Source organism: Mytilus trossulus, chromosome 8 (genome assembly GCF_036588685.1).
Source record: "Mytilus trossulus isolate FHL-02 chromosome 8, PNRI_Mtr1.1.1.hap1, whole genome shotgun sequence".
NCBI classification, from domain to species: Eukaryota; Metazoa; Mollusca; class Bivalvia; order Mytilida; family Mytilidae; genus Mytilus; species Mytilus trossulus.
The window spans coordinates 29,568,693-29,591,526 of NC_086380.1; the positions used below are offsets into that span (position 1 = coordinate 29,568,693).

At 30.9% G+C, this 22,834-nt stretch overlaps 1 long non-coding RNA gene across 1 annotated transcript; it reads left to right on the forward strand.

The window, feature by feature from the left end:
• Nucleotides 1-3,069: 3,069 nt before the first annotated feature.
• Nucleotides 3,070-6,879, forward strand: LOC134681813 (uncharacterized). The gene is made up of 3 exons (XR_010100701.1): nt 3,070-3,118; nt 4,088-4,153; nt 6,816-6,879. It is a non-coding gene; the product is annotated as an uncharacterized LOC134681813 (long non-coding RNA).
• The last annotated feature ends 15,955 nt before the right edge of the window (nt 6,880-22,834 follow it).

Genomic DNA, 22,834 nt, shown 5'->3' on the forward strand with positions numbered 1-22,834 from the left:
CGTGATGTTACAAGCATCCAGTCGGAAAGAGTTTTTTTTTGGCAAATACCACGGCAGAGAGGGTAAAAAAGCTTATTCTTTTGGCAAATACCCCGGCGGCATTAAAAAATGAAAGATATTCATTTGATAATTAAAGTGAATTGGTGACAAATACACTGGCCATCAACCAATCAAAATCCAGGATTCTTACATACTGTGTAATTATAAACAGATATATCATGTTAAGGAGGGGTATTTCCGAAAAATACCACTTGAGAGAATGTTAAATTTCGCGAGCCGTTAGGTCAGGGAAAATAAATTCTCAAGACTGGTATTTTTCGCAAATACGCCTCAAGAACATGCTATATCTGTTTAATTACACCGAATGCTAACTTTTTAAAAGTAGTTATATATATATTTACATACCTATATGGAGTTATTTTCTTTCAGAACGTCAGGTCATTCTTTTTCAGAATCACCCCAGACGATACCATGTTTCAATGGTATATGCTCCAAGGCATACAATAATGACCTTTGTAAGGCCATTATTTTCTTTGATAAAAATGCAATATATTATTTAATTTTATTCGTCTAATAGTTTTTTGTTGCCGATTTGGAAATTAATTTTCTAAAGTTCAACCGATGATAGATGTAAAAGAAAACGTCATTGTAGACCCGCAATTTAATTTTAGAAACACATTACGTGAATTAAGTTTTGTTGATTTATCGCTATAATAAAGAAACATTATCATATAGGTCAGATGAATTTTAATGTAGACTTTCATAAAATAAATCCAGATTTAACATATTCGTGTGTAAGATTTTGAAAATCTTATTGAGTCAAACTGAATAGGTTGATTGATTTTTTTGAACGATACACACTGAATAGGAAATCATACTGTGACCTACATGTATTTATATTCGTCTTCGTGACGTGTCAGTTCTTATCTTTTTAAAATTTATGTATACTTTTTACTCTATCAAATGATCAACTAATAAAATAATCTTATATTCTATTGAATAACATTAATGTAACTCACTAAAGTGTCGGGTGCGGAGGGTATATAATTTTATCATGTCCTGACTATCTTTTAATAAAATGTATTGCTATTCGAAAGACAATCTTTCTGATTTTTTCATTTGATTCAAGTAAAATGGTTAAATAAATAACAACTTTTCCGCAATAGAAATAACATAGCAAATAGAAAAAAAACCATACCCCTTCCCCTTTTCCATAAAATAAGTGGTACAATAAATAACTTACAATGTGTCTTGTATTTCTCATACACCGTTATCGGATGGTAACAATACATTTGTGTCTTACTTCATGCAGTTACAGTAATATTTTTATTGTGTATGGATAACAATTTTTAAAAGGTTTATATCTAAATTATTTAGTGACTTTTATTTCACATTTTAAATGAGCCGCAGGGCGTATTAAAACCTGAACGCATTTGAAAGGAATATCCCACTTCAGTGTTGTCGGTAAAAAAAGGATACTAAATTGTACAAATCTTTATAAAATTAATATTTTTTGACGGTATATAAGTCAGATAATGCATATTTTAAGGTTTTTCTTGTCGTAGAACATACCTCGGGTGTCAGGATTGTTCAAAGAAATTCATTTGATCAATCCTGACAACCCTCGGTGTGTTCTACGACAAGAAAAACCTTAAAATATGCATTATCTATAAGAAAGTCCGTATGACAAAAAGAACATAACAAGTCATTTTTCATAATAGACCCCTTTTCAGCCAATTGTCAAAATCATCACTCGAGCCAATTTGCTCTCGGGCTGATAAGGGGTGTGATATAGAAAGTGCCCTGTTATAATCGATATGTTTAAATATATAAGTAGACACATAGCTATTCTAAGATTGTTTTTATATTGACCGTCAATATATATATATAAAGACACATAGCGTCCGTAGACTGTATAGCCTTTGCATCACGTGAACATAATAATCATTGAAAACGGAGAATGCTACACCATATGTATTATATTTCATCATTTGTCAATCATTGATAAATGTTAGCTGTAAATTAATTCTTAAATTGTTTATTGTTTTTTATTGAAAAGACATTTCATACGTTTGAAGCATTTGTTCGAAAAAAAAAGTGAAATCACTAAATGTTAGCTGTAAATTAATTCTCATATTGTTTTTATTGTTTTTTATGGAAAAGACATTTGATACGTTTGAAGCACTTGTTCGAAAAAAAAGTTTAATCACAAAAATACTGTACTCCAAGGAAAATTCAAAACGAAAAGTCTCTAATTAAATGGCAAAAAGTACAGAGTTACGTCATATGAACCAGAGAAACACAAAAGTCGCACATACAAAACACACTAGCAAAATTGAAAGATAATACAATAATATTGACAGGATGTACATGTATAAGCTTTACAGAAAACGGTCAAAACAGTAAAAGTACAATTAATAATGGAATAAGGACAAATAAAAGAATAATATTACACGTTGTTAAGATTATAAACAACGTCAGTGCGCCGAATCTATACATCAAGACCATCATACATTATTTGTGCAGTTGATACGGAATATTTATCAACAAGGTCTTGGTACTTCTGGTGACGTTTTTTCACATACCCTGGTTCATCAATTTTCACTGCTTACCCTTCCAGAGAGTATGAGTTCAGTGCTTGAGTATCGTTGGGTTCAGGTTGCTCAGTCTTGATTTTCATATACAGTACTTTATAGACTTGTTCGTCGTTTCACCGATTTACGATTTACAATTTGTGCCATGGCAATGTAAAGTATCCTCTATTTATAAGTTTTGAGGGATATCTTGGTACATGTTGACTTTAGTTTATTAGAGCTTCGATTCCCTATATATTTATTCATTAGAAATACTAATATACAAAACAAAATATCAAGATGTCTGATCAAATGGCATATTATAAAACGTTACATAAATATAATTCAAACATATTTTTGTTAATCTACTTCCTAAGGTCAAAAAAACCCTTCTATGTTTAGTTGTACCAAATAGTGATATTTTAAACTATATTAATACAATTAAAAGTTTATCATCGCAATAACAAGAAATTATACCACTTTTTATGTCTCTTACGTAGAAACTTCAAAATCTAATGGAAGACCAGCAGACAAGAAATGATGAGGTAACTGTTATTATTCACTCGATATTCAAACGTTGTTTGGTATTTTAGAAAGAAGACATTGTAATGTGTGGCTTGATTTTAAATCTTATTATAAAATAACTGTTTTGTTTGCAGTTCTCTTACGTGCTATTTGGTGTAGTTTTACGTTTAATTTTTTAATTGAGGATGTTATAGCTTTTATTCTTACAGAAATACTTGGATATAATGATAACAGTTTATAGATTAAATAATTCGACATAATATGTACATATGTTGTCGAGAATTGTATTGGATTTATTTCATAAGCGTCTAGAATAAATCCAATAGACGAAATGAAACATACAAGAATTAGACAACCTTGATATTTTTTTTATTTTTTCATTTTTTTTTTAAAGATAAAAAGATGCACAATGAACGATGTGGGTATACGTCAATGGAATAACGGACGATATGAATGTATAACATGTCTAAAGCACGATCTTAAATAAAAGAAGAAATGTATGCGAAAATTATAATTACTTATTTCAACAGTATTTGATTCAACTGATATTCTTGTGATATGAGAGTCATTCGAATTGTTTGGATGCCATTGTTCTGGGGGAAAAACGGTGTTCATTCGAAAAAATGTAACCGATACGCTATAACAAACATAATTGTAACCGAAAATTTTACATACAGTGTTACATAAACGACCGTCCAATTAATGAACTGATGAATTAGTCACCTTTAACACACAGAATCCATATATTTCAATTAATCCCGCTACAGATTTTGTCACATCGAACAACATCTAAGATCACTTAAATATAATGCATCGGTCCGTCATAAGTTGATGCCATGTTTCAATACCATAAAATATCATTTTATGTTCACAAAAAAACATACAAAAATCCAACACCATATTTAATAAATAAGAAAACAAGAAAGTATTTCTGTGGGTGTACTTTCTTACATATGTTTAATACGAATGTTATTACGTTTCATGCAAAGATGTTCAAGATGATGCAAGAAAACATGAAGATTAACCACAATAATATGAACGAGATACGATATGTGGTTTGTAATTTTTTTGTTTTTGTTTAAGCAAACACGCATACAAAAAGAAACACAATCTAACAATTTGTTACTTATATACATTGTATCTGGACTATTGTTTAAAAAATCCGTTGAAGACAAATAGTATTATTACGCGGTCGTTTAGAACGAGAACTATACATATATGCATGCTATATATATATAGAATAATACATAGCAAAATCCGTATCATATGTCGTATCATCCCGAGACATCAATATCAGCCCAAGGGCCTTTAGGCCCGAGGGGTGATATTGGTCGAGGGTGATACGGCATGTGATACGGATTTTGCCATGTATTATACGCTTTATCATATATTTCAACAGAAGAGTATTATATTAAATGAACTGTTTCCTGATCCATAGCACTGGGTTACCTTCAGTTCTGCTTTTGTCTTGTTTCAAAGCCTTTAAATAACTGCTTAATTATTAATCCGAAGCACCAGGCCTCACGGTCATAAAATTTTCGACTAGATTTTTGTACTCCGACTCGAAAATCAACCAATCAAGTTGTTGGATTTCATGTTTCGAGCATGATTTTTATGCTCCGAGCACTGAGCAAAGTTTTATGCCTTCAAGGCCTGGGTTACCTAACAATCTGATGTTTTTAAAATATTTTGTTCATTATTGTATTTATTTGCGTGTTTTGTATTTGCATTTAGTGTGCCAAAAAATATGTTGTAAAAACGTAATGTTCATGACGTCACATACAATACGAAAACTTGACGTTCGTGATGTGACACACCAAACAATGACGTCATTCAAAAAATTGACCTATTTTTTGGAAATTTTTTCTTAAGCGAAAAAAAACAAAATAACTGACTTTATGAAAAAAAAAAAAAAAAAAAAAAAGGTATGCGATACGGGTTTTACCATGCGATACGGGGTATGCGATACAGGGTAGGTGATACAGGCTGGAGAAACGAATCTTTATTAGATATACAAATTAAAATAGCTGTATTTTGTACTAAGTATATGATAAATATATATATATATACAACTCGTCTGAACATCTACCCAACAATGATACAGGTGCAGACCAAGCATTACATAAAGAAAACGCAAGTTAACGCCGCGTGCATATATTTCGTTAGTTAACTTCAAATATCCCGTTTGCTAGTAAACGCACGTTTACTATAATTACGTTAACGTGGTCGAAATGGAAATTTCTAATGTCTACCCTAGTAAACGGACGTTTACTATGTGACCGTTTAGTTAGTAGTAAACGGGCGTTTACTTCAGAATTCTTCAAATTTATTTTTACGTGCACTTAAAAGTAAACGGGCGTTTAGAACAGATTTTACAAATGAATTTTTACGTGCACTTGAAAGTAAACACACGTTTCCTTTTTCGCGTTAACTGATTGGGTAAATTTAGAAATAATCTTCAAGCTCATTTACACATTTATTTCATAAAAACGACCTTTAGTCTTAATATTTTACGTATACGTGTTTCAAACCAGAACAATTCAAACACTCTTTTAATTAGAAATATTAAATTACACAAAATCACTTTCATTAAGTCCATCAACTTTACTGATTGGCAGATTTTCTATATTTTCCTTCCAAAAGTTACATGTGCAAATATCGATACGGAAAGAAAGGTTATTCGAGACATTAGGAGAATATTTTTATATGATGGGATATAAACATCATGGTTTACGTTGTTTCGTTCCCCATTTATGATTGTCTCTTCGAATTACTTGTAATGTCTACTGCAATTTCGGAGTTAACGCACAGTTAACGCGGCGTTTACATGAAGTGCACGCGAGTAAACGCCGCGTTAACTTTTTCGGCCCGTCTACATGTAATGCTTGGTCTGCACCTAACTGTAGATCTGTAAGTTTGCGTTCAGTTCAATATTGGTAAATATAGCAAAATGCGTCATTTTTGATAAATACTTAATTGTTTTACCAGTCTTTTTGGTTTCTCTTAATAACAGGATCAAAGATATGACTCCATTTATAGAGAAAACAATAATAAAGTTCACAAGTATACGTTGTTTAGCTAGCGGTCAAAATCACTTCCCTGGAGGACTAAAATATATTTATGTTAGAAAAAAATATCGAGAAACTCTGATATTGCTAAGTTTATAGTCAGGTGAACTTTTTTCAAAATCCTCTTTCAGCAATATAGTAAAACGTAAGAGTGAAAAAGATCTATGAGATTTTCTATGGGAAATGTTTTTATCCATTTCGACTTTTTTCTGATATCAAACTGTCATAAGCATTGTCGTTTCGGTTCTAAATCACAAATCATATTATCCTTAAATTCAGTTTGGAAAACAAATAACATTTCTTTGCAAGTATTGACGCGTTATACTACTTTTTGCTACAAAACACACACTTTTCGGAACAATACATGTAGTTTTGTTATGAATGTGCTCAAATGTAACACAATAACATGATTTTGATTTAAGAACTTGAAATGCATGTTTTTCTTTCTTTATAATTTTCGAAGCATTTAATACATCCAGGAATATTTTAAATGATTTATGTACAAACCAAATATGATATACTTAGTCGATTTACACTTGTCAATACCTAAAAGCAAACATGTTTATATAATGTTACAAATATAAGCAAATTACAAATATGTTTGTTTATTGAAATAAATTGGATGAAATTCAACAAATTATTACTACAGATTAAGGCACAGTTCAGACACAAGACGAAAAAAGAAAGACAGCCTGTATATACGCAATTATAAAGTAAGATATTGCTATCATTTATGATGATGAACTACGCATCAATGTCATTTACAAGGCAAAACCAAAGTGCTATTAAATTACCAAAAGAGGGACGAAAGATACCAGAGGGACAGTCAAACTCATAAATCTAAAACAAACTGACAACGCCATGGCTAAAAATGACATTGCCAAAAAAATATAAATAGAATAAGCATGAAAATTTAGACTGTCAGTTTGTTTTGATATTACATGAGTTATAATGATTTGAAATTGCCGTGACAAAAATCCTCAAATGTTAACAACCAAATTAGGATAAATAGCAGATGTGTACTATCATGCGCAACAGGACGGGTGTGTAGAACAGGATATGTTTACCCTTTCGGATCATACAATAGAACCCAAGTACATGAATGTTGGGGTTCGTGTTGCCCAGACTTTGATTTTCAATGTTGTGTTTTGTATACATAGTTTGATCAAATTTATTCAGGGAAACAAAATCAATCGACACAAACGTATTAATAAACTGAAATGAAATTAAATGCCAATGAAGGATCAGTACTGATAAAATGCGCCAAGGTACACCAATAAAATCAATGTCTGCAGCATATTCGGTGAAATGATTGATCCTGTTTGACTCTACTATTAAATCAGCAGTCCATGTTTAGCAAATTCTTCTATCCCTTTTCGTGACCAAATGTTTCATTTTCAAATATAAACACCCATTCATGTTTACCGGAATCGCACAGAAATTAAAAAGAAATCAAGGCTAAAAAATAAAAAAGCAATAACACATAAAACAGTATCTTGCAATACAAATATCATCAATAAAACAATGAGTAGAAGTAAAGCGAATGATGCAGGGGGAAATAAAACGTAAATTAAAAACTGCATATGGATAGACAGTACCTTAACTACGCCATACTCATTGTAATGTTTATGATTAAAAATAATGCAGGTCTTCCAATATCTTTCATTTGGTGATGTTTAAAATGAGACAAGAAAAGCGACCAGATTTAGTAAAATGGAAAATCGTGTTGTCACATATGAGAGTTATTTTCAATAGTTGTCAACTACATAACGAAATAATTAAAACTACATAGTTTGTTCGAAAAGGTGACTTCCGCTTTACATGTACGTACCGGTTAAAAATATTGTTAAATGGAGAGAAAAAAGCAAAATTCTTTACATTTTTCTTTTAATATACAGTTGATTTTCCTTCCACTGATTACTTAAACATGTTAAAATTGTGTTACGAATATTAATCTAATTAAAAATTCCGTTTATCATAGATATACTTTTGTCTGCCTAATATACTTTTTATGTAAAAATTGACATCAACGATCAATTAACAACTGTACCTTCCCACTAATGAGGGATTTATAATTCCATGTGACATGTGAGGTGGACGTAATTTAAAATAAAATAACTAAAATACATCTATAGGACACAATAAAGTTTTAACAATAAACAGACGTCGATAGGAACAGGAACCTGTTTACTTAAAGGTTTCACTGGTATAGAAACATTCGTTCCTTTAAAAGTTTTACGGTAATCATTTTGATTTGGTTGACCATTTAGGAATATCTGTATCACCAAGGTCAATAAGTACATAGTATTAGTCGTTGTTAAATTTCGTCTTCTGATCCTAAAATAGAGAACACACCAAATGCATCGCTGAAGTAGATACTTCCGTGAACAAATAGGTAAGCAAAAACTATACACTCTTCTTGAGTTTCAAAGTTTCAGTCACATGTAAGATATAAGATCTCTTAACGAAATTTTGTTGAAATGTTTGCACACTTAACCTTACAAAATTAATATAAAGTAGAGGGAAAAAAATATTTATTTTTGGTTGAATTCCAAAAATAAATATAAAACAAATGGATATAGGAAGATGTGGTATGAGTGCCAATGAGACAGCTCTCCACTCAAGTCACAATTTGTAATAATGATATATGTAAACCATTATAAAACAAACTCTGACTGTCTATGATTTCCCCTTTGGTGAGTATCGTTAAAACTTTATTGTTTTGGACCTCGTTTTCGGGAGCATACTCGTTTCGTCAAAACAGGTAAATGTTGCTGAAAGTAATGTAAATACTATGTTTTAGAGTAATGCTCAAAAATCAACTTATACATGTTATATTTTCAGAAAAATGGTATACAATGTTAATGGTTACAATATCAATAACTATAATGATAAAAGTAACAATGCGTAATGAGATTATAATCGTTTATGCAATTCTTCTGTAGAATACGAAGCTGTTCGATAAATGATAACAAAGAAGGAAGAAAAGAAAACACAACGTGTACCATAAGTTGTATACAATTATTTTATTACTGATAAACCTATATGTAAAGCATGTACCTGGATTTGTTTGACGGGTTGTGGTGATTTGCGTATGTTTGGTTTTTTTTTAATTCATTTGTTTTCAAAATTTTGTTATGTCTTATAAAGTATGTGATATCAAGCATATAATTTTGTAATGTATTGGTAATTATGATTTGTTTCGTTTTTGAGTGTTAACTTTGTGTGTATTTAGTGGATTTCGTAAAAATATATTTTGATAATAAGTAATGTGTCGATTTCTTTTTGCCTAGTTTAAACAAAATTTAAAGTGGCATCAACACACACAATAATTCTAATGTTTAGTGTTATGATGGAGAAAACAACAGACTATGTGTTAAAGCAGGTAAGATGAGTTAATTGATCGATTTGACCAGTGTGGTTTTTAATGTAGGACAGTTTTTAGGGTTGTATAATATATGAATTAGAATTATCCACAACAAGGACATATATTAGGCGTCAAGGTGATAACCTCGAGTATAAAAATATCTTCACCACATTGAGGTGACAAATGTTATGTTTGACAAAGATTATTTATCAATATTATTTTGTTATTCAGTAATAAACGTATCGTCACTGGATCATTATGTCATACTTCCACAACTTGGAAAATAACCATGAATGGAATGTCAAATATTTATAGATTGTAGTAACACATCTCATCGACGACAAACTGCATGTATTATATTAAAGATATTGAAAATGAAATTAATTGTAGAAGCATAGTTTTAATGTACCAAGTCATAAATATGTTATTCAAGTGTTTGATCTGTTTGAACTGTTGATTATAGACTTTCCATTCTGAGTTGGGTAATTTGGTTATTTCACTTTTTAAATTTTTAAAATTATGATATATAATGAAATTAATAGTTAAAACCGTAAATGTGTTTTTTAAGCAAAGACCCATCAAAACAACATCTGATAAACAAATTTAATAATACTTTTAGATATTTGGATGATATTTTGGCTCTCAATAATGACGACTTCAGTATGTATATTAATGAAATTTATCCTGCTGAACTTACTTTAAATAAAGCTAATACTAATAATGACCACTGCCCTTTCCTCGATCTTGATATCTATAGCACTAACGGAAAGCTGAATACTAAAATTTATGATAAAAGGGATGATTTTTCATTTCCTATCGTTAATTATCCGTTTTAAGATGGTGACTTTCCCTTGTCACCATCTTACGGTGTTTATATATCTCAACTTGTACGATTCGCTCGTGTTTGTAACACTGTTTTAGATTTTAACGAGAGAAATTTATGTATTACTGAAAAATTATTACACCAGGGTTTTCGATATCACAAACTAGTCAAAACTTTTACTAAATTTTATCATCGGTATAAAGACATCATTCGTAAATATAGCTCAACATGCAGACTTTTTATACGTTCAGGTATTTCACATCTATTTTTTTATGGAAATATTCTTTATAAAGCACAAAAGTGTCAGTATTCACCTCAGAAACTTACAAAACCTTTAAATAGACTGATTAAGAAGGGATATAATTACGATACTGTTGTCAAGTCATTAAAGATTGCATATTTTGGCGTTAATATTGAGTCACTGATAAGGTCTTTGCGTCGGAACTAAAGACATTTATTCTAAAAACAGTTGTTGGCATGACACGGGTTATGTTCTTCTCATATATGTTATGATGGTATGATACTAAACCCCTAACGGGAAGGATTGTGCCTGATGTTCATATGATGAAATCATAATCTTTCAGTCAGTTTAATTGAAGTCTGGAGCTGGCATGTCAGTTAACTGCTAGTAGTCTGTTGTTATTTATGTATTGTTGTCATTTTGTTTATTTTCTTTGGTTACATCTTCTGACATCAGACTCGGACTTCTCTTGAACTGAATTTTAATGTGCGTATTGTTATGCGTTTATTTTTCTACATTGGTTAGAGGTATAGGGGAGGGTTGAGATCTCACAAACATGTTTAACCCCGCCGCATTTTTGCGCCTGTCCCAAGTCAGGAGCCTCTGGCCTTTGTTAGTCTTGTATTATTTTTATATTAGTTTCTTGTGTACAATTTGGAAATTAGTATGGCGTTCATTATCACTGAACTAGTATATATTTGTTTAGGGGCCAGCTGAAGGACGCCTCCGGGTGCGGGAATTTCTCGCTACATTGAAGACCTGTTGGTGACCTTCTACTGTTGTTTTTTATTTGGTCGGGTTGTTGTCTCTTTGACACATTCCCCATTTCCATTCTCAATTTTATTTTTATTCTTTAGAACCTGATAATGTTTGATAGATGAGTATATATATAGATTCTTACATTGATACCAGTGGATTATCGGATTTATCCAATCGAGATAGTTAAATTATCAATTTTAAAGTCCGAGCCGCCTCGGCGAGGACTTTAAAATTTATAATTTAACTATCGAGATTGGATAAATCCGATAATTCACGAGTAACTATGTAAGAATCTGTTTCTCTAATGATTAAAAAGACATTTTCTTTTTTGTTAACCGAAAATCCCCTTCGAGTGCCTTTCACATTGCACGAAGTTGTCAATTTCATTAACACCTGTTATCATATTTTGATTCATTTAGTTAGCTAAAAAGGTCATGACCCTTAAAATCATCCAATAATCTTTTGAGATCACCAGCAACCACACGTTGATTTAATTTTTTTATACAATGGGTTCAGAAAGGGATAAATTTCCATAGAATTAGAGAAATTATATTTAACCAATTGTTTAAACAAAAAAGTTATACGTCATATATCAATTTATATGTACAAAATGTTTCCAGCAGGGATTCTTTTGAGTTTTTTTTTAATATTGTGATACCAAATGACTATCAATGCAAAGCATTTGTTTGCTATACATTATTTCTATTTTTTAATGTCAAATATCTAATAACCTCGTATAGATAATATTTTGATAAATGCCGCACAAAATGTATATGGACTATTGGATTACCCCTGAAAAATAAGTTTGTATGGGATACATGTACATGACTTGTTACAGTAAAGGGATATGATACATGTCAAAGGTTTTTAATGGTGACCGATGAAACTTAACCTATAAAACGTTTTAATATGAAAAATCAATTTCAATCAAATAAATTATTGCCGTATGATTCAGACTACAGCCAATTATGAGTGATTGAATATTTTTTCTTCCCCTAGTCTGGTGGAATGCAAAATTTTATTTGATGTTTACATGTATCTACCCTCAACCCCATATGAGAAGTTTTGCCTTTATGATTATAAGAAAACATGTTGTAATACCAGTTATACAGGCAATTGTTACTATTAATGTTTTTGTTAAGGTTCAGATATCATTTGAACCTTTTTAGCTCACCGTGGCCCAAAGTGTCTCATGTGATTTGCGCCATCAGTTGACGTCCGTCGTCGTCTGTCGTCGTTCGTCGTCGTCTGTCGTAAACTATTTTAAAAATCTTCTTCTCTCAAACTACTTGGCCAAAAGCCTTGAAACTTATCTCAATGTTCCTTTGGGTATCCAGTTTATAAAGTGTATCCAAAATGTTGATCCATTGATAAACATGGCCACCATGGCTAAACATAGAACATGGAGGTCGAATTGGCTTATATCTCAAAAACGAAAGCCTCTAGGGCATATCTGACAAGGGGTAAATTGTTCAATTGGTCAAGATTTTTCAGCCCTCTAATTTCCAGACGAATCGAACAAACCATTATTGGGTTGCTGCTACTAAATTGTTAATTTTCAGGAAATGTTGAATATTATTATAGATAGGTATTAACTGTAAACAGCAATAATGTTCAACAAAGTCAAATCTACAATACAGTTTATTTGACCAAAATTTTCAATTGACCTCTTAAGGAGTAATTGCCCTTTAAAGACCATTTTACATAGTTAGTTCATCAAGTTTGCTTACATTTAAAAATCTTCTCCTCTGAAAAATAGGTGAGCGGCTCAGGCTCTCGAGAGCCTCTTGTTTTACGATGTAATGAATTGAACATCCATATTATGACAGTATTAGACTGCAGATTTTCACACCCCTAAGAGCAAAACTGACACCCTACTTTGCTGCCGTTTTTTTCTGTCTGTCATTTCTGTACACAATTCAACCTTTTGTGTGACAATGCTTGGTATAAATGGATGAGGTTATAAGCAGACATTGAAAAATTGAATAGTTTACAACATGTACAATGTTTAAATCTGATCAATCAATAAAGAAGTCAAATGAATGCAGCAAACAAACAATTGAGGGTATCGCGAGATCGCACGTACTACCACTACAACACAGTAATAATCGAGTACTGAGAGCCTTATACTAAGCATGCATAACTCGATATGCAAATCCTTACTCAGTTAAAATGTCACAATCGGCAAAGTTACAGGTAAGATGACTATTCTTGTATATAAAAATCTCAAACTGTACAAACAGGTCGCTAATTAGCTTAGACAAAGACAAAACGTGTCGATCAACCAATTCAATACGTCATGTTGACCGTAGAACCTATGTTTATGCAACATCATTCCTTCTTACTCAAAAATCATCAGATTTTTCAATACAAATATAAATTTGAAGTCGTCTTAATAAGTTTATATCCAGGAAAAGATGTGAAGCAGACTTTTAAGATTCGGTTGTATCCTTTATTAAGAGGATATATTGGTTGCAAGCACCTACTGAAGTGTGCTGTTTAGGTGACAAGACATGAGCCTGAAATATAAATTGAAACTCTTTGCAAAATAAATTTTGTACATTTTTGGGGTAATTCAATCAGTTGAGATGTATTTAGACAGCCGCTAATAGCAAACGAACAATGTTCCCTGAATGATTCCAGTATGACACTATTTTGCTCTTGACATATATATATTAATCCATTTCTGAAATCTTTGTTATAAGGAAACATACAAAAGCGAACATTCGATCTCAAGTTATGCTAAGATTTCGGAACTCTGTTCGCTTCTCATAAAAATCTAACTATAAAACTTTCAAAGTGTACACTTATCGTGATCTTATCAAGCTTATTTTTAAAACACAGAAGAAACAATTTTAGATACATTGTAAGCAATTGAAAGGTTCATAAATACAACAATCACCTTCAAAACTACAAATTTATGTATTGAAATCAAGACGAGATAATTATATTGACACATTACAATATATGTATGCCTGGGTAATCATAATATCGAATCTTTCCACAGTTGCAAATTGATGTAATTTACGAATCAAAAATTGTTTGATTATGATCACGGTGATGTGTTTTTATTGTATAGGCTTCATCAGTCTACATTCCTTTTTGACTTCGTTGGTATTTAAATATTTATTCTTTGGTATTTAAATATTTCACTCTTTGGTTTTTAAATATTTTATTCTTTGGTATTTAAATATTTTATTCTTTCGTACTTAAATATTTTATTCTTTGGTATTTAAATATTTTATCGTAGAGAAATTTTTCACCAAAAAATGGTTATGAACTATACTTTATTATTCAGTATCTCGTTCTGTTGTGATGCAGTTAATCATAATTTATCCCTCTGACAGTAGGTTTTAACAAAAAGTACAAAGACATTTTTTTTTCTTTCGAAACTGTTCTTTTGATTGAAAAGTCATAATTGACAAAACATATCTTTTTAACAGCACAAAGAAATTACGGATTCGTTTCTCTTAGTTTCAAGTACATTTTAGATTTTTTAATACTATATTAAATATAAAAACGAAGATGTGGTATGATTTTCAATGAGTCACTCATGACAAAATGAAACAGAAATTAACAACTATAAGTCACCATATAGACTTCATTAATGAGCAAAGCACATACATAGCTGTAAAACTCCCCGAAATGACAAATGTATAACAATTCAAACAAGAAAACTAACGGCCTTATCAATGTACAAAAATGACATAAAAACAAATATATATCACAGGAACCAACGTCAACCACAGAATTACAGACTCCTGGCTTGGGACAGGGACATACATATACAAAATGTGTCGAAGTTTAACATGTTAGCGATGTACAAAACCTCCTCTAACCTTGGACAGTATTGTTACAGTACAACATAAAAACAAAATACACAATTCAGTTGAAAAAGTAGGTTTAATAATGAATAATTTCTCATGTTTGATAAAAGTGTCTTAAGAAAAGGTTTACAGTCAAGAGTTAAAAGAAAGCAAATCAATACAATTTGTTTGCAATATATATTAAAATAATGATAATCATTTATCAAGTACGAAAGCCTAAACGTATGAAAGTAATTCATTTAAAAATATAAATTGCAACAAGTTATGAAAAAAGATAAAGAAAATCTCATAAATCAATAACGAAAACAAACACACAATGCGGAAATAATATGGACTCAAAAAAATCGAATCCTGGTTAGTCGACACAGTAAGCATATTTTATTTTTCCCCTATCAATGCATCTCCCATCCAGCGGATTCACACTCAGTTCAAATGTCACATTTTTGTAGCATAGATTAAAGTTCATAAGGCAAGATTACAGTCGTATTTATAAACTAGTCAACGGCCTTTACAACATGCAATGTTTGACATGGGACATTTACAAAAACCCTGGTTAATCATCAATCATTTTCTTTTTATTTGCTACTTACAAACATATACTAGTATTTTATAAATCAGATCAGCGGTATGGATCAGATGTAAGTTAAAAACAAAAGATATAAGACTTGATTACTGCCATGCATTTCTATACTGACATAAATTATCATTGATATGGTCATATTTATAAATTAGTTGTTAACAAAAGTTAACTACCTCAGGAATAGATTACCTTAGCTGTATTTGGCAAAACTTTTCGGAATTTTGGTCCTCAATGCTATTCAACTTCGTTCTTTTTTTTTGTCTTTTTAACTTGTTTATATTCGAACGTCCTGATGAGTCTTTTGTAGACGAACAGCGTGTCTGGCATAATAATAAATTTTATCCTGGCTTCTATGGTGAGTTTACTTATAGTATTTTTTTCAAAAAAAACTGTCACCAAAGAATGCTCAAAGAAAATATTTAGAAGCCAGTGATAAATAAATACTAAGTAACATTATGTCCTATACTACGTCTGCGTTATAAATGATTTTTTTTTTCTGTTAGCGAACAACACCGTTTTACATGGCATATATAATCATCTTGAAAGGGGAAAGTTGGTATTCGGCAATAATGGCATAAAGTTAAACTGAATACAACTCCTTTTCTGATGATTGTCTCTGACATTGATTTTTATCTGTCAACATTAGTATCTGAAATTGTAGCACATAATCGGTTGAAATAGTCGTTGTGATATTTGATAGAGATACAAATACATGATGAGTGTCTTTCAACAGGTGTTACATAAACAAATGACTAGTATTATTATGGATCTATTCAGTCATATAATGTCAAATAGACACTTAAAGAAATATATTTAAAGGGTTTTAAAGTTCTTTCTTAAAACGCATTTTATATTTTATGACCAGTTTTTGTTTAAAATAAAGTTAACAAAACTTGTGAGTTCCGAGAACCTTGTACGATTTATTCATTTGCTTTACATGTGAACGAACTGAACAGAAATAACATCAAGTTTGCCATTTGTCGGATTGCTGTGCTGCTTTTGATAAAGTAAGTGTAATTCATTTTCAATAACAATAAACCAATGATAAATTGGTTTAGGAATAAAAGGAAAAAAATATCAATTATAACTTAATCATGAAAAAAAGATTAAAAAGAATATTTTTTGTATACTGGAGCACCAGCCTAGAAGTCAGCACTTCGGTGTTGAGATGAATATCAAATATATATTAATTTTTATAAATTACCTGTTAACAAAAGTATGATGTTTTCGAAATACTAATATTGTTCCTATCCCAGACATAGATGATCTTAGCCGTATTTGGCGCTATGTTTTGATATCCATGGAATTTTAAGTCCTTAATGATCTTCAACCTTGAACGTGTTTGACTTTAAAACTATTTTGATTAAAACGTCACTGATGAGTCTGATGCAGACGACACGTGCGTCCGATGTATCAAATTATAAGCCTGGTATCTTTGATAACTATTAACAACACTGATTCGATGTCACTGCTGGGGGACGTTTCGTCCCTAGGGGTATCACCAACCCAGTAGTGAACACTTTGGTGTTGACAGGGATATCAATTATATGGTAATTGTTATAAATGTCCTGTTGACAAAAGGATGCTTTCTGTTCGAAATACTTATGATTTTCCTATCCCAGGCATAGAGTACCTTTGCTGTATTTAACTTAACTTTTAATGAGTGTTATGTAGACGAAACGCGCGACTCTTGTATCAAATTTTAATTATGAAAAAGAAGATGTGGTATGATTGCCAATGAGACAACTGTCCACAAGAGACCAAAATGACACATACATTAACAACTATAGGTCACCGTACGGCCTTAAACAATGAGCAAAGCCCATCCCGAATAAGCATTGTACCTTTGATAACAATTGTACCAAACAGAAACGAAAATTATAAAAAGAATTGGATTTTTTTTGTTTTTGGAATAATCCTTATTTGTCTGTACTTATATAATGCTTCTCTTGTTTGTACATTTTCTTGTCTCTGTCGCCTTTTTTTTAGGATTTAACAGTCAAAAGTTTCAATATACACACCGTGTAAAGTAGGGATTATATATAAATGTGTTTTTTATCCATGTTCCATGAATACTGTTATGACAGAACATATAATGCACGAGTTATGAGTGCAGTAAAAATTGGACAGTACAAATATTTATCAATATTCGTGCAATGTAGTTTTAAATGATGGAAAAATAAAATCGGTTCATTGTATTACGATCTGCATCTAGTAATAAACAATGAAAATCCAGCAGCTACTACATATACATAATATATATAATACATCATCTTTAAACTAATTTGATTAGGGACTTTTCATTTTTCTCGGAGTGCAGTATTTTTGAGATTTCACATTCACTGAAACATGTGTTTTCTATCATGAGGCTGCTTACTTGAAGATTGTTGCACCAATGGTTGGTTATTGTTTTACGGAAACTGCAATAATTACAAACTTTGGAGATAACTAATAATTATATCCGTGGACCGATCGGATACATATATAAATAAAAATCGACTGTACAGAAAACAATTGAAGATTTAGTTACTTCTCGTTTACTCAAATTTACTATTGGCGTCCAATCATACGTTTCTTCATACTGATTCAATAAATATTTTTTTCTTTATATTTTTCCTGAAATAAGGGAGACAAGTTTCAACGTCCGGTTTTAAAAATGTCACTTCTGGTCTCACATGATAGCTTTAATAACACTGATCCAAAAGATATATGGTTTCTGTATACTTTTCACTGTAATAATGGAGATATTAGAAACTTCAGGTGTATTGAAGGTCACTTGCGGTCTCAAATGATCGGTTTATGTATGCATATTTAAAAAAAACGTATAGTTTCTGGGTTCTTTTCCATGAAATAAATACAAAAATGACTACGTCCGATTTACTCAAGTTGTGTTGATATTTTTCAAGGTCATATGTTCACTTTCAGTATCTCAAAAGACCCATGGCCTAATAATGTACCAAGTTGAAGAAGTAATCAATTAAACTAAATGTGTTGCTTTCTTTCACGGTTACGGAGGCGATCTTGTACATTTGTTACAATAAAATGTAAAAATTTAGAACATGACCTTGAGCTTTGACCTTGTCCTTGTCCTTGAATTTATTTATTCTTATGAACCTAGGACCTCAAGTCTGTTTTACGTTAAATTCGTGTGATACATTGACATATCACTTATATCAAATTCAAAAGGAGAAACACCTGTCATATAGAGTCTACGAACTAATTCGGTTAATCTTTAGATAAAACGAGCAATTTAGTACTATACATTTGTCGCTTTTTTCCGGTTTTGAAGGAGATCAAGGAACAATGAAAAGTCAAAATTTAGAACATGTCAAAAATGAAAGTGGCTGCATCCGTGTTCATCCTGAACCTTTATATATGTTATGAATTAAAAATCAAATACAACTTACATTTCAACATTTAGGATGAACACGAATGCGACCACTTTCGTTTTACACGGAAACCGTCTAAAATTTAACTAAATTGCTAGAATTGTGAAGATTTCAGTAATTTAGCATGACTTAATGGTGCTAGTTCCCGATATATGTGCATTGTACTGTCAAAAAGAACCCTTATGTTTGTAGCATTCTTTGTCCAGTAAACAAATAAAAAATAACAATTTTGAAAAACTGCTATATTTTGAAGCCAAAAAGGTGTCTTAATGGACCTACTCCTTGACAAAGTATTCTAAGAATTTAATAAACCATTTAGTAAAAAACACATGTCGCTTTCTTTTACGATGACGGAGGAGATCTTACCAAAAGGAAAACAGAGTTTGGGGAGATAACTCTTACAATAAAAAGTCTTCAACTATACAGGGTCAGTTTCAAAAGCGGAATAACTGTTCAACAGCTTGGCAAACAATTTAAGCGACATCTTTGGAAACCACAAAACAAGTTTTGAAATTTGTTGAAAAGAAAAATATTCAGAACAAATACAACAGTTCTTTCTACAAAATAGTGGAAAAACCTTATTAAAACACTTTTTAAGCACAACGCATACGATAAACGTTTTCGAAAACTCCTTTACCCGATTATGTTATCATCTAGATCGCAATCATATATTAGAAAAAAATAAATGTGTTACTTTTTACGCATTGTCAAAGTAAGTTTCTTTATTTTTCATGTTTTCCCCTGATGAACAAATTACATAATATAAGAATAGTGGCATGCTAAATATGGTTTGGTATCATTAAAACAAAGATGGAATATTAAATTTTGACATACGTACCCTTTTAGATTTCACATGCATTTTGATGCAACTAGATGACTGACTGTTTATCAAATGTTAACTCTATTCAAAAAAAAAATCCCAAATGCTTTGGTTGGGTCGATCAAGGTGCAATTAAGATTGATCTTAATACAAATCACGACAGGCTATTGATATATAGCACTCGTGTTTACTTTTTGGATAAGTGAAAAAATTTTGTTCACTTTGTATGAACATAATAATAGTTTGTTATTCTTATTAGGTCAAAATACTCATGGATAAGGATACTTCAACGCATGTATGTTTATTTTTTATTTCTGAGTTTGACTATCCCTCTGGTATCTTTTGTCCCTCTTTTACGTGTGTATTGAAAAAAGATAAATAATTTATACCACTCATGTTCTGATTTCCCTCTAATCTTACACAAAACATCACATAACGATGTACAAAAAGTATAAAAAAAAAACAATGACGGTTTATGATTTTCATTAAAATGTTAGACCACAGGGATACAGATTAAGATAACAACACTCTGTCGGCTGTGTTTAGATAACCCCATATTTCTTATTTTTACACAAAAATATGTACTGTTGTTTTAAATCAGTCACGTTTTATACCTGTGGTTAAGTTCTTTCAAAACAAAAAATAGGGAGAAGAATATTTCAACATTTGTTTGTGTTCAAATTGTTTCTTTATTTAAATGGAAATAACAAAATCGTTGCTGGCTTTTTGTAACTTTGTTCATCTTGATGGAATGCTTTTTCGAAGAAAGAACAATACATGTGCAATGTGTAGAGAGTCCAAGCTGTCCTCCTTCAAGAAACATGATGTATATATTCCATTCATAATTCAATAATAAGAAATGCGATTATTTCTGAATTTCAATAGAAATTATGAATCATAAGAAGGCTTAAGTTTTTTCTGTACATCAGAATTGGTTGATTATGTCAAATATAATGTATGTGACAGATAAGATCATAGGAACATTTTGTTTGCATTGTTTAAAAATACCACCTGTTTCTTCTTTGTTAAGCTACATAATGAAGCAGGTTTTTTTTAAATGTCTCTCGATATGAATATTTTTATAAAATGTCAATGAATTAGGATAAAGTTATTGTAGGTTTTGTTGGTATAACCATGTAAATACATAAGGTTGCATTTAAAGTTTGTTTGTTTATAATTGACACTTTGTCCGCTGCTTTAAGCATGTTAAGCGTGAGACAGTAAATTCAATCAAAGTTTATATCTTTATATCTAGGGGAAGAAAGATGAAGTAACGGTATCGAATCAATGTAAAATTCGACAAGATCTTAATAAAAAAGAAAATAAAAACATTTTAGAGATTTGCAAAAATTATGATATGTTGAATGTGCAAACTATTCACAAAACCAAGTACAATATTCGTACGGTGTTTATGGGTGAACTTGGAAGAACTACTTATAGAACAAATAAAATTGAGGATTTTCATTGAATACAATTATGAGAGTTCCTGACAAAGTTTTTCGAGAAAAGTTATTTGTACGCACGAAACTGAGGTTATTTCCCTCTTGAACATGTTAACAATTGTGTTTAAAATATGAAAAAAGTTAATGTTCCACAGTCAACCTTTCATATTTTTGTTTTATCATCAAAAGGAGTAGGTCCGGTAAGGACCGATTTTGGCCTCAAAATTCAGGTTCATCTGACTCTTTTTAAATACTTAAGTGTCTATTTTATTTGATTCAATTAATTTATGTGAAAGATTTTAACTAATTTAGTAATTAAAAATTCTCCGATTCAAACTCAAATATGAAAAAAATCTACTAAATATGCTGACAAATGTCACTTTTAAAATGGTTTTTGTCAAAAATGAAAGTGGCCGTGTTCATCCTCAACCTTTATATATGTTATGTATTATCATTAAATACAACTTACATTTAAATATTTTGGGTGAACACGAATGTGGCTACTTTCGTTTTACATGGAAACTGTCTAAAATTTAACCAAAATGCTAGAATTGTGAAAATTTCAGTAACTTAGCATGACTTAATGGTGCTAATACTCAATAAATGTACATCGTATTGTCAAAAACAGCCCATATTTATGAAGCAGAAGCAGTCTACTGTCCAATAAATAACTAAAAGTATACATTTTAACTAAAAGTATACATTTTAATAACTTTGTAAAACTGTTATATTTTGGGGCCAAAAAGGTGTCTTACTGAACCTACTCCTTTGATATATAAGGATGTAGTTTTCCAACTGTTTTCAAATCATCAACCTGACATTCCTGAATAAAAACATAAAGTTTGTCAAATCGTAATGCGTTGTCATACCTTGATTGATATGTAATGTGTGTGTGTCTTCAAATAACAATAAAAAGCAAGATCACAAAACAACTGAAGTGCGGGGAAAATGTAAAACGGAAAGTCCCTAATCAACTGGTAAAAAGCTCAATCACATCAAACGAATCGATAACAACGGTCATATTCCTGACTTAGAACATGCATTTCCTTATGTAGGAAATGGTGGATTTGACTTGGTTTTATAGCTAGCTAAATAATTAACAGAGAAATGCATATGCAAAAACAAAACTGATAACGTATGTTGTATAAGTAGAGCAATTGAAATAAATTATCAACCCTCAATTTTTATAGTCAGCCCTAATTATTAACTGATTGGATGTGGCTGTATCTTTACTTAAGAGACACATTATATACGGTCTTGGATCTCTTACGATACTTGAAAATCGTTTGAAATGTTAAATAACCAATTATTTGCTATCCTTTCATTTAGGTTGAGACTGGCTTAACATTCAATCTTATGTTTACATACCAAAATAAATTTATCCAACTAACATTCCTGTAAGTGCTAATATTTCACTGTG